Source organism: Lepisma saccharinum, chromosome 25 (assembly GCF_977018435.1).
Source record: "Lepisma saccharinum chromosome 25, izLepSacc3.1, whole genome shotgun sequence".
Taxonomy (NCBI): domain Eukaryota; kingdom Metazoa; phylum Arthropoda; class Insecta; order Zygentoma; family Lepismatidae; genus Lepisma; species Lepisma saccharinum.
Window position 1 is genome coordinate 59,810,984 of NC_139253.1, and position 19,363 is coordinate 59,830,346.

The window sequence follows — 19,363 nt, forward strand, 5'->3', positions numbered from 1 at the left end:
GTTCAAGGGAAACGAAACTAGCTGGAAAGTACGATTCCAAACGCGAGAGGGGAAGCAGGTAGAACACTCACCAAACCACCCTGTGCCTTTTGCTTGCTAAGGTTCGCTTGCTGTGTTTATTACTGCTTTCTGTGTTGTGTTTGTGATATCTCTTACAATTCGTAACAAACCGTTTCGAAGTGGAACAAATAAAACTGTGACGCTTTGGTCCCTGTTGCACATTCTACAAACGCCCTCGATACAATACAGAATGCCAAAAAACATTCAGTTACTACATTTTCTTTATTGTGAACACTATTACTAGTGAATATTATCCTGATTACTGCTGTGTGCATTTGTGCTGATTATACGATTTACTAAGGAGACCAATTTAAGTGAATGATCCAAAATAAAGTTCCTGGTTTACAAACAAGTTTATCTACTAATGTGACGTAATGAATACTTTCCTGATATGTTCCGTTTGCGTATATAGTAGTATATGGATGGTTATTTTTTTTCATTCTGTACCCTTACATAATTCGTAAACATCTCTACGTATTTTGATGGTGATGTTACTACGTTTGAAATTTCATTGTTGTTTCCACAGCAGACAATTTTCACGAAACTCACTTCCTGAACATAGTTCCGTCACCCCTATTTTGCCAATGAACACGTCCAGTTGCGACTTGCACACGTCGCGAAAATTGGTTGCTATTGATAAGAACCTTAAATCTGTGATTGTCCCTTCATTAATTTCTGACATTCGTTTGCATCCTCGCAATTAGCCAGAAGTGGTAGAAATGCGACGTCAAATAAATTAAATCAACTAACAATAAGTACTTGTATAAAAACTAGTGCACAAAACATGTATGACGCTTCGAAAGATGGAATTTTGAATTTAGTAATCCTCTCTCAACAGTGGCGTAGCAACATATAGCGACGCCCTGGAAGAGATTAGAATGCGAGGCCCCCATCCAGTGGCGGAAATTAAGGGGAAATGGGGGGCGAGTAGTCTCTCCCCTCTTTTTTTCCACCTTTGCACCAGCACTATGCTAAACCTTATCTACCAAGGGAAAGTAAACTGTCCTTGTAATTTTTGTTTTATAATCATTGATGCCTGTTTACAAGACATTTAATTTAGTCGAGACAGTCCATTCTTCCAAATCCCTGTCCCAATTTATTTCAAACTTAAGTCGTATTTACCAAAATGTTTCGAGTTTTATTTGTGGGGGTGGGGGGTTAACCCACATTTAGACATGTTCTTCATTTTAATAATGATTGCTAATGTATATCATTTCATTTACAAATGTATTATTTTCTAACCATAGAATTTTCACGGCTGTTCAATGGTGCTGGTACAAGAACATTTCTAAAAAAATAAAATATTGTTAGTTTGCGGAAGACAGAAATATTCGAATACTTCTGAGAATTGAACGTAAACAATAAGCACCAAGCTGTACGCCTTGTGACAACTTTAGTCTGTAAGCGATTGCGTTGCTGAATGCTGATTGTCGGATAGGGGGGAGGGGGTTATCAGTGAGTTGATTTTTCCCGATACTTTGGACCGTAACATTGCAACTCTACAATTCTACAACTAGGAAAGATAATAGTAGGCAATTTGTTCACCACCATTTTCATTCTCTCTTTACTCTACAACTTGTGTTGTTCTACGGGGTCATTAATTCTTTTCATGCGAAGTTTATGTTGACATCTGCGTTCCTATTTCAACCCATTATCATGACACTGTGGAAAACAGACTGAATGACAATTCAAAGGAGATGGACATATTGCTTTAACCGTTGAGTGTACACTTAGCATTGTATCTACGAGCTAGCACTAGCTCGTACAATAATACTACCATAACATTGGTGGTCACATCCTATACTCCCAACAGCATTTCGCCGACCAGGGTCGACCAACTGGACGGAGTGGTTAGCACAGCGTACTACGAAGCCGTGGGTTACGGGTTCGAATCCAGGTTTGAGCATGGATGTTCTTTGCGAGTGTTCCTTGATCAATTTCATCATATCGTTACTCATCCTCATCATCGCGATCAGCCAAAAGTGTCAGAAAATCGACGTAAAATAGCCTAATTCAACAAATCCAACAGCATTTCGGATGTTCTCTTTTGTTCCACATTTTCGGATTTGTCTCCAACCACTTCAAAAATATCCTGGGTACAGGCCTGTTCTAGGAAGGAATGAAAAAACGCGAGCATTTAAATGCCTCACGCTTGCTTCGTGGCAGTTGGAGGTGTTTGTTGTTAACTTATTAAATTCGGGAGTGAAAGGTAAAGAGAAAGAAGAGAATACAAGACAACGGGCTTTTTATTCAATGAAAGAATAAATGGGTAAAAATGTCTAAGCAAGTTATCGTGAATTTTTGCTAACTGTTTCACGTGAGAAATACGACGATCATTTTTTACTTCTTTCGTGCCCCTTAGGCTTAAGACCTGCCTGCCTGTATGTTATGCTTCTGATTTGACGTATTCATTCAAATTATAACGTTTAATTAGAATTTAAAACCAGATAAATAATAAATAAATGTTTTAATATTATTTCCCACAAAAATAGCATTTTCCATGTCCCAACCACTTCTGTTTATAACATTTTTCGTTTCAAGCTCATTCGACGCGAGGCACCTTTACGCGCGAGGAGCCATGCGGTCGGGCACTTCCCTCACCCCTTGCTACACCACTGCCTCTTAATGCCTTGGGTTGCCTCGAAAGCGAATATTCTTCGCGTTGCTAAACTAACATTTTCCCCCTAGGATAGAGAAATGATCCACATCAATGTAGCGACAGAAGAATGCGACGTATATTTACGTTAATTTTAAGCGTTTTTCTACGTCGTAGGTTAATCGTTAATAAGAATTAATGGTGGAATTAGAACGAACACGATGATATATCCATTCCTCACCCAGGATTCAAAAGGAGGGCTTCTGGCTTCGTAGCTACTTCTTCATGGAGGCCAGAAGGTAACAAATGAATACATTGGATTAGATTATTTTTAGCGTCGTTTTTTTCATTTTTGGCTAATCCAAACGACGAGGATGAGTAAGAATATGATGAAATTGATGAAGGGCACCGTCAAAGGAACACCCATGAGCAGGCCGGGATTCGAACCTGAAACCACGTATCGTCGTAACGCACTGTGTTAACCTTTCCTTCACGCAGGTGAGCTGCAATAGAGTCGAATCTACTGAATATGTTCGTTTTAAGGAGACTTCCCTTTATAATGCTTCATCAGAGCGTGGTTTTTGATCGATTGATTGATTGGAATTTTAAGTCCACTTTATGCACAGTAAGGCTAATCGGGACTGGGCCTACAGTTTAAAGTGGGATCCGAACCACTGTGCCATGTGCCTCCACCGCGTGTCGAACCCGCCACCCCTAGATTACATCAGAGCGTGGTGTTGATCATTCATGTCTCTTTCACTACGGCAGAGATCGAGAATGTGTGGAGCCATATCATTTGCTCGAATGGTGTCACGGCACGCTGCCATACACAGGGGAGAACACAGGCAGTCGCCACATATATTTTGATGGCATAAAATCTTTGCTGTCCCTTCAAGTACATTTGCTTCTGTAACTTTGTAAATATTGTTATATAAAGACCACACTGAGGGAAGGAATACGCTATCATTCACTAAACCTGAATACTTTGTGACCATTTACTTAATTTCATTATTAATTATAAAGTGCAATCAAATACACGGCTATAAATTGTCAGGTTTAGAAACGGGAAGAGTATTTATGTCGTTTACATTTTATTTTGCAATCTAGAAAGTAATGTTTACTACAGTGGATTTAATATTTTCGTTAAGGTCATAGAAGGCAAATATGTTGTTTCCAGGCATTATATAAAAAATTGAATCGATGTCTTCAACTCGAGCTTTTTCCCTTAAAGTTTTCTGGTGGGGAACATTATCAAATGTACATGTCATTGTTCTCTCGGTTCTTTTATGCATAAGATGGCGCAGTGGTAGCGTCGTTGCCTTGTAATCAAGGGATCCCGGGTTCGATAACCGGTGGAAGCTCATAGTGGTTCGGATCCCACTTTAAACTGTAGGTCCAGTCCCGATTAGCCTTATTGTGCATAAAGTGGACTTAAAACACCAAATCAATCAATCAATTATGTATAAGCAAATGCGTTATACGCATATAATAATGCGAATATCTCTGCGTAAGCATTTGTATGTTATCTTTTTACATTTGAACTATGAAGAAACACACGCAAACCGAAGTGACGAGCAGGACACAGTTCCTACTTTGTGAAAATAACGCAATGGAGAGATCAAGCGTAAGATACCGTGACAACAGACACAGGGGGAAAATGCGCGGTTAACTTACTACAAGCAAGGAAGCGATTGTTTTGCCCCTGCGACGTTGTCGGGTGAAGACTTTCCCCTCTCGTTTAGTCGCACATTAAACAGAGCGAGCGAGTACAGAAGACGTCAAATACGTGTAGCATGCAACGTCGCAAAAAGACATCCACAGCTCTCTGTCCACGGTTTCGGCGCGGCTGCAGAGGCGAGAGTGAAAACTTCGCTTCACTTAGCAGTGTTGCCAAACACGACTGTTAAAAAAAGAACTGCATTGAAATTAAATGTAGTTAAGGATTGCAATCAAGCCGTTAACTTTGAGAAGTATAAACGTTTGTGTTCGTGTTCTACGAATAGGGATCCTATGTTCGAATACCGTACGAGTCTTGGGATGCTTTCAGACCGAAGCGAGACGCGTCACGTGTCACTTGGAAACAAACACTCAATAATATATGCTATGCTGCACGGGTAGTGTTACTTCAGTGAGAAACCCCTCGTTGCTCGTCGCTTCGTCCCAATGGAACTTTCGTACCGAAGCGATAAATGGCTTTGGAAACAAAAATTCTTAAATAAATAAAACTTTCTAACAAATGTGATATGACAAACTACACGTGCCACTTGCATGTTTCACGCACTAGGGACGTTATCGTGTTGCTTCGGTCTGGTGGTCATGCCTACGCATTGAATGCTTTCTTGCCGAGAGATTTTAAACCGAAACGACAGGCAACAAGTAGCAAACGACGGCTGCAAATGACACTGAAGTTCATACCGAAGTGACAAGCGAAAAGAAAGACAAGCCACTTCAGTCTTCAAGTAAGCATTCACTGTTAAAGCTCGAACACCAGACCTAGGCGACCCAATTCAGGATATTGACAAACGGAAGTAACAGGCGAGACTTGCTTCTTCGTTTCGAAACGTTTCGCTTCTCGGCTTCCGCTTCTGAAAGTCATGGATGTCATGCAGCGTGTCGCCTTGGTCTGTTAGAGCATTTGAGAAGAACGCTTGCTTGTAGACAGAGGTATCGTGTCACTTGTCACTTCGATATGAACCCCCCCCCCTTTTTGCCGGATCGCTTGTCGCCTTGGTCAGAAATCTCCATTCTTATCCTCATCATGGCCGAAAGGAGACAAGTAACGAGTTTCTACTGATAACATCTGATAACTCTACTCTTTGTTTCCTGGTAATGGAAGAAAATGAGCTTTACAAATGGATTTCTGTTTACCAGTATTATAGTAAAACCCAACTAATAATTTGTTATAGGCACATATAGAACGGTCACATTTGGAGGAATAAATTCTATTGTAGCATTTTGTTTGATTGCAGGATTAAAGCCGACCCCCGTGGTGGAGTGGTTAACACATCGCGCTACGACACCAGGGTTCACGAGTTCGAATCCCGGTCTGGGCATGGATGTTGTGGGAGTCGATTCATCAATTTCATGATATCATCACTCATCCCCATCTTGGCAAATTAGCCAACAGTGGTACAAAAAGCGAAGTAAAACAAAACAAATCAATTACAATTACACTTGGAGGGTTAGAAGATAATAGAAAAACAGATCTGGTTCCAAAGTTTTAAGTTGGCAACATTGACAGCTCGGAAGCAACAAGACGGCCAGGCGAGAGGGGAACCCCGTCGGCATTTGCACGTACCTTTCCTCGCCTCTCATCCCCCTGGGATGTTCGGTACCAATACATGCGAAATAGATCCAAGATTTTACACACCCACACTTCACGGTACCAAGGGATGCGATTAAACACCACAGTTTTACACAGCCTTGAAGGTACCAGCTTTCACCAGCAGGTGGCAGAGTGTAACACAGCGACATAAACACTAATCCAACAAATATGAACTTTTTGGTACCTTCGAAATACTTCGCGTACAGGTCGCAAGGGCTCTCAGGAGTCTCGAAATGCCTTTTCCTTATTGGGACCGGCAAAAAGTCCCAACATTTTTTTGGGTCCCATTAAGAAAGGTGTTTAAAGATACGCCGGTCCTAAGAAGAATATATTTGCGTACCCACAAAGATCAGCAGCCTGGCACAGTGGTCGGAAGTAGCGCGCTACTTGTAGCGTCGCAACTGTAACTAGCTACAAAATTTGTAGCGGTAGCTGTAGCGACGCTACATTTTTTAAATTGTAGTTGTAGCGGTATCGAAGCTACAAAATTCCTGTAGTTGTAGCGAAAATTTCGCTACAGCTACATTTTTCGTAGCATTTTGAGGTAATTTTTGAATGTGACAAAGGCGTCAAAAATAAATGACAATATTGCTTACTTTTGCAAAAGATTCAAAAAGACAAAATCCATTACATGCAAATACAGATAATCTAGATTATAAATATCTTTATATCGCAGATTATAAATCTTTGCATAATTTATTTAATTAGCATTTGCATAATTCTAATATCCAGATAACTAACTGGCATATATGAATATATTCCGGCTAATAGCCATTTATTTTAGCTGCATCGCTATTTTGGGGAGAATCATGCCTCATTTGCTACACCGCGAGGAAAAAATGCCCCGTTTATGCCACCTCTGGAACAAATCCTGTGGATATCGATGGCGTAACAGACAGCAAAATATCGATATTTACTGTGTAAAACCCAATTTACAGTGCAAGAACGGGCGATCCATTTTCTACTAATCTGACAAAGCAATAGTGCCAGCAATCAACGATTCAGTTCGTAAACAGCATTGATCATTGTCAGTGTATAGGATCACACTGGCAAGAAATTATTGTTACAAGAACGATAGTGTTTCTGGAATTACAATTATTTTGGTCATAATGATTGTTCGCAAATTTCAAAATTACAATATGTTTAGAACACTCGGGTTTACACATCAGTTTCCTCAATATATTTTATCATATTGTAAAAGAACGTACAAGTTATTGACTTTACTGCAGAAATGACATTTTTTTGTTAAAATACACACTTTTCAAATTTATGTATTTTTCCTACTTTTGCGTCCCTTTTCTGTAACTTTTTCTAATCATGGCAATGAGGATGCATTATTTATTTAGTTATTTTCTTATCTATGGCCGTTTTCTGCCACTTTTGGCTAATTTTGAGAATGAGGAAGAATGATTAGCAGAGTGAGGAATGGAGGAGCAGGAAGATCCCATCTTCCCAATTATAGTGGAACCACAAGCAAAACAACCTGCGCAGACCCGCGACTCCTGTGCACCGTACTTCAACGAGGATAGGAAGGGGAGAGAGGACCATGCTTCCTTATGGCCCGTGTTGAAGGGAAGAAGGGAAAGCTGCGCGGGGACTTTTCGTCCAAGGTTTTTTTCCTTGTGGTCGATCTATAGAAGTCTTTCCTAGTGTTTGTTTTGAGTCCACTTTATGCACAAATCAGCTAATCGAGACTGATATGAACCACCACGTGCCCTCTGCCGGGTATCGAACCTGGAGCCCTTTGAATACAAAATGATAATTACAATTTCCACTGTGTCTTCGGGGAAGAATTTCCAACAGAAAAGCTTACATAAAGCATTGTTCCAACTGTTTCTCATTTATACCATTAGAAGCATCTCCCAGCTATCCTCAAGGTTCGAGCAAATATCCGCCGTCCCCCAAATAACATTCTGTTTAAGTTAAGAAGATTAAATTGCTAAATATCACATGTTTATCTTATTCCCATTTTGTGCAACATGTTCTAGTTAATTTCGATACATGTGATATTCTTTCAATTAATTTTAGAAAGAAGTCTATCACATAAATATTTTTTTCAAATGACAATAAAAACATCACCGATACGTGTAAGAAATAGTTTTTTGAATTGATATGCCACTTACAAAGGTATTTTATTCTCAAACACTTTATTAAAAATATGTATTAACTGAAGTAACACTGCTATAAATATTATAGAATGAAGGGAATAATGGTAATAAATAACAGAATCTATTTTTCAGTACGTACAACTATCATACTAGGGCTTCTTTTGAATAGCCATATAGTTGGTTAAGTTTTTAATACAGAAGTAGCGCAAAAGTAGCAAAGTAGCGAGTAGCGAACAGGAGTAGCTAACCAAGCGAGCTACTTTTTGGAAGAGTAGCTGTAGTTGTAGCGAAGCTACTTATAAAATGTAGCGTTCTGATCACTGCAATGTCTGCTTCCACCTAACAGTGGGTGCTCGGAGTAGCAGAAAGTTATAACTCACGCCGGCCATTGAATAGATTACTCACTACTCTCACACACTGGACTCTTGCAGCAAGATTGACTCATGTGACAGCTCTATCCTCGTAGACACTATTTTACACTCAGATTTTGTGTGTCTACAAATTAAGGTAGGCGTTAGTTAATAGCATTTATTTCAATTAGGCACTTTTTTTTATCAACTTTGAACAACGAATTCATCATTCTCACTTGTAATATCACTGACTGTTCCTGTAGACTCTGTTTTAATTCTCTGATGCTGAAATTTAAAAAGAGAGGGCAGTGACCGTCTAATTTATCCTCTAAAGATGTACACCATTGCATCACATATATGTTATTTAGGGTATCATTTCACAATATACTTAAATACACCTTCCAATTGTGTTCGGGAAAAAAATGATGACTTAGAGGGACTGAATTATTACGAATTATAGTAACATGTAACATTTAATCGCATGCCTACCGGCAAAATAACACAGGTTCGGATGTTTTAAAATCAATAGGCGTTTCTGAAAGTATTTTCAATGCTGATAACGGAAATAACATCCATTCTGTTTCATCACGTCAGAATTTTTCACACTTTCACAATCAAAATTCTCATAGTTTCTATTACATTACATTTATAACATGTAATGTAATATAACATGTAGCATCACATTTGCACAACGCAACAAAATAAATTTATGCACGGGAAATTTTGGTTGTTTCCAAAACAATAGGTGATTCTGGAAGAATTTTGAATGGTGATCACGGAAATGACATCAATGTCTTCCCATCAGGTCAGGATTTTTCTCCACGTCACTAAGTTCAATCAACCAACCACATTATAACATTCAGTATTGGACATTTTGCGAACGAAATTTTCATGAGGGATTTCGAAAATAAAACTGCGTAATCAAAGTCCATACAATTTTCGTGCCAATGTTTCATGTAAAGATGGAAGGTGGATTAAATTCAACAATTCTACAATTCTTGATGCATTTGTAGTTGAAAATTGTATTGTATTGTATTGTTGAAATTTGTATTGTAGAAAATCAATATTTTACCACTATCTATACAGAGATAATGGGGAGATAATAGAACTACACTTTTTATTGTGAAATTAAGGCAGCTAATATATCGCTGTTTTCTGAAAAAAACTAGACATGATGGGTAAAAAGTGATTTCATTTCTGGAATGAGCATGCTGATATTATTCAGAGAACTGTCATCTGCGAGACATCAAAACCCATGTCACCAGTGTAATCAACAAAAATATGTAATAATAATGCACCAATGATAAGCTTATAATAGCAATAGCTTATACTTTTAACTTTTCATTAATGTTAATGAGCGACATGAAGCATTTACTCAGATGCTTTTCTCTCAGTCAAAAACCTATTGAACGGTAACCGCCATGTTTAGTATCATTCTAACAGGTAGGTCAAGAGGTGCTATTGTTTACGTTCTACAAGAGTAGCCAAAAGACAACTCCGCATCTAATTCTGCTGTTGTGAAACGTATAGATCAATATTGATAGATCTTCATCTGAAAGACAGCAAAGTGTAGAAAATTTACTAAACTATGTATTAATTATGGAGTGGAGAGAATATGATGCACTTTATGCCCTAAGGATTTTTGTTTCGTGATATTTTTTTAATAAATATAACACATTCTGAGGTATTAGAAACAAAAATCGTATTTCCTATCCACAACAAATAATGGTTACCCACACTATTTTCATTTAAGTTTGCTACTATATGAAGTTAGATAGCATGCAATACTGTATATTTGAATTGCATTTAAACGAGTGATTGGATGGTGTTTTTACTTTTGATGAACTCCATCTACATACTGTTGTACGTATTACATATAACAGTTTTGCAATGAAAGAGAACATTTATAGCCAAATGTTTTCCATAAAACCCTCAAATTAATGTGGGATGAATTTTCCACTCCCTCCCCCTATTATGGATTTTTTTAAAACCTTTTCTAAGCTATGAATTTATCTGCTCCTCATTTATTAAAAGCTTTCTTTTCTTATGAGGTGTGGGTGACAACGACTCATCATTGTTAAATGATGTATATGATTGTATATCATTGACACATGAATTCGGTGCTTTTGTTTTTGTATATTTTGGGTTTGAGTCTCAAACAAACATCTCTGTTACGCTATGTTGGTTTTCATCTGATCAAAACTCATTCTCATGGTAATAATTAGTTCATAAAGTTAGCATAGCCACGTTATATAACTTTGAACAAATGAACAAAAAGCCTGCAAAACAAAGTGTTACAATGAGTAATTACAAGCATAATGTTCTTGAACAATATCAATAATCTTTGCAAATGGCATTGAAATGCAATAATTTATATAATAATTTCACCGGCAAACCACTTTATCATATATGCCACTGGTTCTATTGTGGTATTCTTTGCAATAAGTTGGACATACAACTCAATGGTAGTAAGTAGTTACAGTGTTTGCACTGATGTAACTTTAAATAGGGAAATTACTTAAAGAAGAAGTTCTGCTTTTGTCTTTCATAATTAACTTTAAAAATGTGCTAAAAAAATAACTTCAATTTAAAAGGGTTTCTTGTCGTTTTTGGGATGGATCTCTGAAATCTAAATTTTCAATTTGAATCCTGTAATATATCATTACCTTGAAGGAACATTGCATTAACTTCCAGAATGACAGCCAATCAGAAGCCATTTTTCGCGCCCGTGATCCAACAGGAATCACTCTTCTTGTTTTGGACGCTGTTTGTAGGATTTCCAGGAAGGTTAATGATGATATAGCTAGACTAATACACATAATAAAAACACTCAATTATGCATTGTATAATGTATTCGTTGCAAAATATACATTGATTGCAGACAGCCTTAAATACATCTCACATTGCGTCGCTTCTCTCTCACACAGACTATCCACTCTCTTTTTTAGTAGGCATTAGTGTCCAGAAAATATTCTTGCGGGCATCTTGGATCCAAATGTACAAGGTACGGAACATAGCGCTCACCTTGAAATGTTTCATTTCAACACTTTACTAAGTACACATTATAGAACACATTTGTAATGAACAATTATAAATTGAATGCAATTTTCCAAAATTTATTGCTAAAAATGACAACAGAAAATTAAAAAGAAATTGAACAAACTAATGATTGCTTTTTATGCATAAATTTGAAAGTTTATCAGAAGCCATTTTTCGCGCCCGTGATCCAACAGGAATCACTCTTCTTGTTTTGGACGCTGTTTGTAGGATTTCCAGGAAGGTTAATGATGATATAGCTAGACTAATACACATAATAAAAACACTCAATTATGCATTGTATAATGTATTCGTTGCAAAATATACATTGATTGCAGACAGCCTTCAATACATCTCACATTGCGTCGCTTCTCTCTCACACAGACTATCCACTCTCTTTTTTAGTAGGCATTAGTGTCCAGAAAATATTCTTGCGGGCATCTTGGATCCAAATGTACAAGGTACGGAACATAGCGCTCACCTTGAAATGTTTCATTTCAACACTTTACTAAGTTCCGGGAACTTTTCTAACGGTGGAAGCGGCCCCGGCGCCTACCCAGCGTCGAATAACATGGGTACCTGGGGGAAACCCTGGGGGGTAAAGGCGGTCAGGGACGTGATGCTGATCACATCACCCCCACTCACGACCGGATCAAGAAAGTGTGGGGCGTTACCCCCACACCCCCTATACGCCTTCATGGCGTGGTGCTTTGCACAGGGGAACACTTTACCTTTTTTTTACTTTACTAAGTACACATTATAGAACACATTTGTAATGAACAATTATAAATTGAATGCAATTTTCCAAAATTTATTGCTAAAAATGACAACAGAAAATTAAAAAGAAATTGAACAAACTAATGATTGCTTTTTATGCATAAATTTGAAAGTTTATCAGAAGCCATTTTTCGCGCCCGTGATCCAACAGGAATCACTCTTCTTATTTTGGACGCTGTTTGTAGGATTTCCAGGAAGGTTAATGATGATATAGCTAGACTAATACACATAATAAAAACACTCAATTATGCATTGTATAATGTATTCGTTGCAAAATATACATTGATTGCAGACAGCCTTCAATACATCTCACATTGCGTCGCTTCTCTCTCACACAGACTATCCACTCTCTTTTTTAGTAGGCATTAGTGTCCAGAAAATATTCTTGCGGGCATGGATCCAAATGTGCAAGGTACGGAATATAGCGCTCACCTTGAAATGTTTAATTTCAACACTTTACTAAGTACACATTATAGAACACATTTGTAATGAACAATTATAAATTGAATGCAATTTTCCAAAATTTATTGCTAAAAATGACAACAGAAAATTAAAAAGAAATTGAACAAACTAATGATTGCTTTTTATGCATAAATTTGAAAGTTTAAGTTCTTTCTCACTGGTGTTCAACTTCACCTACTGTCAAAAGGGACAGCTTCACCGCTGGCCTCTTGTAGGTTCCTTCGCTGGTTCTCACTATTCCTGCTCTAACCAATCCATCTTCACCTGGATGAACGTTGATTACTCTGCCAAGTTTCCATTGTGGAGGTGCAAGTTGATCTTCTCTGACCACAAGCAAGTGATCAGCCTGTAGATTCCGTTGCTCCTTCCTCCACTTAGGACGCTGTTGTAACTGAGATAGGTAGTCCCTACACCATTTTCGTCAGAAATACTGCGTCAGCCGTTGCACGAGCTGCCACTTCGACAGTAGCAAAGTCTCTATCTGGAGTAGCTATCAATGCATCTCCTACTAAGAAATGGCCTGGAGTAAGTGTTAACGGTCTGGAATTCAAACATGCTTCGATTTGCGTTAATACTGTATATGACTCTTCAAAGGTAAGTATGGCATTTTACACAACTCTTTTGAGGTGGTATTTCACTGATTTGACACCAATCTCCCACAAGCCTCCTGTATGAGGATTACGAGGAACATTGAAATGCCACTGGATGCCTAAGCTGCTTAGAGAACTTGAAATAGTTTCATTGTGTTTTGGTTGTTTTGCAAGTCTCATGAATTCCTTAAACTTTCTATTAGCCCCAACAAACGTTGTCCAACATTCACTGTAAATATTAATGGGTTTTCCACGACGAGACACAAATCTCCTAAGTGCAGCAAAAAACGTCTCTGTAGTTCCACTGCTTACTTCTTCTAAATGAATGTCCTTCGTTGCGAAACAGACAAATAAGGCAACATAACCCTTATACTGCTTAAGAGAGCGTCCGACCTTTTTTTCAACAGTGTTGGCCCTGCATAATCCGCACCACAGTTTATAAATAGACGAGAAGGATTGATTCTAGATTCCAGTAAGCTACCCATTAATTGTTCTCCAGCTTGTGTACAAAAGCGATGACAAGTTACACATTTCTCTACAATGTTACGCACTGTATCTCACCATCTCAGTGTCTAGAATTTTCTTTACAATGAGGCCAACACTAACTGAGACCCAGCATGAAGATTAATTAAATGTTCACTTATTAATTAATAAGTGGTCAATTTGTGCTTTGCAACATTGGAAGTTTATGGTCCACTGTTATTCTAGCTTTGTGTAGTCTCCCTCCAACACGAATGACACCTACCTCATCAAAAAATGGAGTCAAACACACTAACCTGCTTTCCGTTGGAAGAAGAATTTTAATTTGTAAACAATGTAACTCTGCTATGAATTCACCTTTCTGAGCTTGTTTTACAAGAGACGTCGTCGCTGTCATAAGCTCTTCAGTCGTCAATGCTCCTTGCCTTCTCTGGTTTACTGATTAACGAGCATTGAACACAACCATTATTATCTGTATTCTAGAAAAGTTTATCTAACATTCTTTTAGGAAGACTAACCCCATATGCTTATGAAATTATAGGTGATTATCAATGTGGATTTAAACGTAACAGATCAACAACAGATCAAATTTTTCACATCAAACAGACAATTGAGAAAAAGTGGGAATATAATCAAAATGTCCATCAGCTATTCACTGATTTTAAACAAGCATATGATTCAGTCAAAAGAGATAAATTATATAATATATTAGTCGAGTTTGGAATGAATAAGAAGCTTGTTAATATGATAAAAGTATGCACCAGTGAAACAGAAAGTAAAATTGGATATTAATATGTCTGACAAATTCATGATGGGTTAAAACAAGGAGATGCACTATCTCCATTGCTCTTTAATTTTGCCTAAAATACGCTGTTAGGAAAATAAAAGAAACTAACGATGGACTAAAGCTAAACGGTGCGATTCAACTGTTAGAGCATATGCAGATGATGTACACTTACTGGGGGATGATGTAAATACAATTAAGAATAATAAAAAAATATTTTTCAAAGCAGCTAAAGATAAATGTTTGGAAGTAAACAAAGAGAACACTAAATATATGCTTACAGGCCGAAACCAAATCTTAGGTAATAATCAAAATCTAATTATTGATAACAACTCTTTGAACCAGTTTCCAAATTCAAGTACTTAGGAGTAATACTAAGAAATGAAAACGATATTAAAGGGGAAATGAAAAGCAGGCTTAATTCAGGAAATGCATGTTACTTTTCTCTTCATAAACCTTTGTGTTCTCAGTAGAAATTTTCAGCGAAAAATGCAGGCTCGACCAGGACTCGAACCAGGCAACGTGGAAGTCTACTGTGTTTCAAAGGCAACAGATCCCTTTGCAGTAGCACTGGCAGAGACGATTCCACGCAGGCAAAACAGCGATAGCGAGAGATCAGGTGAGGCCAGGCCGGCTCGGTAGCTCAGTGGTTAGAGCAATGGCACGGTATGCCAGAGACCCGGGTTCGAGTCCTGGTCGAGCCTGCATTCTTCGCTGAAAATTTCTGCGTAGTACAACTCCTGTGTGTGCCTAATCTACAACTTTGTCTTCTCGTTTAAAATCTAAGAAACTAAATGCTAAAATATACAAAACAGTAAATATGCCTGTAGTATGATATGGATATGGATGTGAAACATTGAAAGGGGAACATAAATTAAGAGTATTTGAAAATAAGATCCTTAAAAAAATATTTGGGCCTAAAAGGGATGAGGAGACAGGTGAGTAGAGAAGGTTACATAATTTAGAAGTACATAATTTGTATTCATGTCCAGATATTATTAGAATCATCAAATCAAGAAAACTTAGGTGGGCAGGCCATGTGGCACGAATGGGAGAGGAAAGAAGAGTTTACAGGATTCTTGTTGGGAAACCTGATGGTAAGAGACCAGTAGGTAGACCAAGACGAAGATGGAGGGATAATGTTGAGATGGACCTAAAGGAAATTGGTAGGGATGGATAGGGACAGATGGAAGGTCTGTGTTGCTGCAGCCATGGACCTTCTGGTTTTAGAAGGCTAGAGAGTTAGTTAGTTAGTTATTTTAGAAAAGCTTCAATATCTGCTGATCAGATCTTTTTTTACTGTCATGTACATAACTGTAACTTCAATCTTCTTCTCTTCTTTTATTTCTTCTTCCAAAATTTCGTTGCTTGTTTCATGATGATCAAATATTGCCACTGAAGTTGAAGTGCTCGTAAGAACTCTGCTCCAGCCCACCATAACTCACACTGAGCTAAATCTGAAGCACTGATACCTCTTGTAGCAAGATCTGCAGGATTTGATTTTCCCATGATGTGGGGTCATTGTTCATGACGAAGACTCTCCTTCACTTCTGCCACTCGGTTTGCTATAAATGTTTACCACCTGCTTGTTGTCGAGGATAACCAAGCAATCAGAATGGTAGAATCAGTCCACACACACGCATCTTCCAATTTGTAGGATAATACATTGGAAATTACTACGAGCAATCGTGTCAATAAAACTGCCGCTGATAGTTCTAGCCTTGGTAGAGACATTTGCTTGATTGGAGGCACCTTAGTCTTTGCTCCTGCCAACCTCACTTCAACATGACCATCAACTTAAACTGAACGAAGGTACACTACAGCACAGTATGCTTGTTGTGATGCATCACAGAAACCCACTAATTGTCAAGCAATAGCATTTCGAGATACAATAGCACGTTTGATTTGTAATTGTTGCAGTACAGGAAGTTCACTACAAAAATGTTTCCACAGTTCACTTGTTTCCACGGATAATTCCTCATCGCAGGCCAACCTCTCTTTCCAAAATTCTTGAATTAATATCTTTGCTTGTATTATGGTTGGGGATAAAAAACCAAGAGGATCAAACAACTTTGTAATTTCAGATAACAATAGTCTTTTCGTCAATGTGTGACGTTTTGGCGGTAAAGTCACAAGAAAATTGAAGTGGTCAGCACCAGGATGCCACCGAAGACCTAACGTTTTCACAAGTTTACTGGAATGGATAGCTAAAGGCAGATTAGTTTCTCTCAACTCTACAGTTACTGCTGTGAACACTTGTGGCTCACTAGAAAAACATTTACGTAACTCAAAACCACCGTTTGCTAGTAACTGTATCAATTGTGACTGCAGTTCGATAGCTTCTTCCACAGTGCTAGCACCAGATACTAAATCATCAACATAAACATCATTTAATAACAGTGGAGACAATTGTTGTAGACACTTTGTTGCAAGATAAGGTGCACTGGAAGTCCCATACGTCACCGTGAGTAGCCTATAGTCCTTTATCAATTCTTGAGGATTGTCTTGCCACACTATTCGCTGGAAGTCCGTATCTGATGGATGGATCAATATTTGTCTATACATTTTGGAAATGTCTGCTTCCTGAACCTAAGTAACAATGGACAGATATCACTTTGCAATTTTCGCCCAACTAGAAGCTTATCGTAGTCACTGAACTGGCATCAAAAACTACACGAAGAGGTGTACTGGTTGAATTTGGATTGATCACAGCACGATGTAGTAAATATAAACTACATGTATCACATGGTTCTTTTTCACTTCACTTGCAGGAACAGGCTACATATGTCCCAAGTCTAAATATTCATACATACGTTCTGAGTACTTCTTATGGAAAACAGGAGACCTTGCAAACTTTCGTTCCATTTGCTGTAATGTCAGCACTGCTGGTTCTCGAGAGTATCCTAAGGGAGTATTATCTTCCTTGAATGGAAGCCTCACACAGCACTTATTGCTTTCTCGAACATGAGTCACTGAAAAGTTCTCTTCACATTGTTTCTCCTCTAATGTCAGATGCATTTGCCTTGGGACCACCTCTACCTCCCAAAACTGGCGAAGTGCACTATCAAGACTACAGGATACATGAAATGATGCTACTGACCTTACCTTGGGAAAGTCCACACTGCCACACAGAATCTAACCAAGAACAGTACGTACTGCAGTTGGTGTTCCCTTTGGCCCAACACATTTGCCACTTTGCATAAGAAAAGGAAACAAATCTGCTCCACCGGTTCCATCACATAAAACTTTGGATCTGTCAACTTCAGTCCTTGAAAATATGCCACTTCCTGAAGTCTGGTAAAAGCTCACTGGGAATATTTCCTGTTATTTTAGGAAGTTCAATTGCCCTAGTAGTGAATGTTTTTCTTCTGCTACTGATTTGGAATTGTAGATCCACTACTGCACTGCCTACACCTACGCCCGTTTCTGTAATCCCATTCACAGTGATGTCTGCCTTTTGCTGATGTTTGCACACATCGTGAGGTCACAAAGGAAGTCTCTGAAGCACAGTCTAGGAGCGCACGAACTAGTCGATAAACACAATCTCTTCCATGCACATACTTAACTGCAGTGGATAGCAACAGTGGCTTTAGTCCCTTGTCTTCTTCTCCAGCAACATGAGAAAAAGCTTCTTGGGGGGAAGTTGATCATTCAATGCCTCCCCGATGGTGCAGTGGTAGCGTCGTCGCCTTGTAACCAAGGGGTCCCGGATTCGATACCCGGTGGAGGCACATAGTGCTTCGTATCCCTTTTTAAACTTTAGGTCCAGTCCCGATTAGCCTTACTGTGCACAAAGTAGACTTAAAACACCAAATCAACCAACTAGAGTCATTCCTCTTATAATAATGTAGCAACGTATGATGCTTTTTATTGCAAACGCGGCATACCTGTGACCCACATACAGATGTTGTATGATGACCTTGAATGCAATTATAACACAAACCCTTTTCTCTTACTAATCTAATTCTGTCCATCATCCATAGCATTCATTACACTTGTTTAGCGCATCATGCAGCTTACACTTTACACAGGTATCATCAGACACTGCATGATACACACCTTTTGAATTGGGAGCTATTGTGAGTCGACTGCTTCATTCTCTGAGCAATGAGATTTGAAGTTGATAATGTACGAGAACGCTGATCAAGAAAGTCACTCAACTCCTGAAATGAAGGCAACTCGGTCGTCTTTAATGAACGTTTCCATTGTTGTCTAGTATCACTGTCCATTTTTTCTGTAACATGAAATACTAGGATAGGATCCCAATGTTCTATGGGAATGTCCAGCACTTTCAACACGCGAACACACTCTGTAGTTGTGTCTAGGAAGCTATGTAAGGCTGCTGAGGATTCACGTTGCATTTTTGGTTGCGAGACTAAACTTTTGATAGTGTCCATAACAATTTACGTTTGTTTTGATAACGCGAATTTAGAATGTTCCACGCCATTTCATAGTTATCATCAGTCACGGATATAGACTGAATAAGCAATGCAGGCTGCCTCTTTAACGAAGCTTTCAAATAATATAGCTTTTGTGCATTAGATACCTGTTCATTTTTGTCCACAGACGCAATAAAGAAATCACGGAAGGAAAGCCACTCTTGTAATTGTCCCATAAACACAGGCAGCGTGAGCTTCGGGAGTCGTACTTCACTTGTTCGAGCTTGTGACGATAACGTAATAGCTACTTGAGACTGTTGCTGCGCAACGAACAAAGCCTGCACATGGTTGAATCCAAACGGTCTTGAATACAACCAATTGCACAGTACTAACTCTTAAAAGTTGCATCATCACAA

The 19,363-nt window shown here is 38.5% G+C and overlaps 1 protein-coding gene and 1 non-coding gene across 3 annotated transcripts in view; one reads left to right on the forward strand and one right to left on the reverse strand.

Moving 5' to 3' along the window:
- The window catches only part of LOC145978836 (solute carrier family 7 member 14-like), a 782,606-nt gene that overhangs the window by 370,059 nt on the left and 393,184 nt on the right, over positions 1–19,363 (reverse strand). The gene's annotated exons all lie outside the window — the stretch shown is intronic.
- TRNAT-GGU (transfer RNA threonine (anticodon GGU)) lies at positions 15,201–15,272 on the forward strand. The gene has a single exon. It is a non-coding gene; the product is annotated as a tRNA-Thr (tRNA).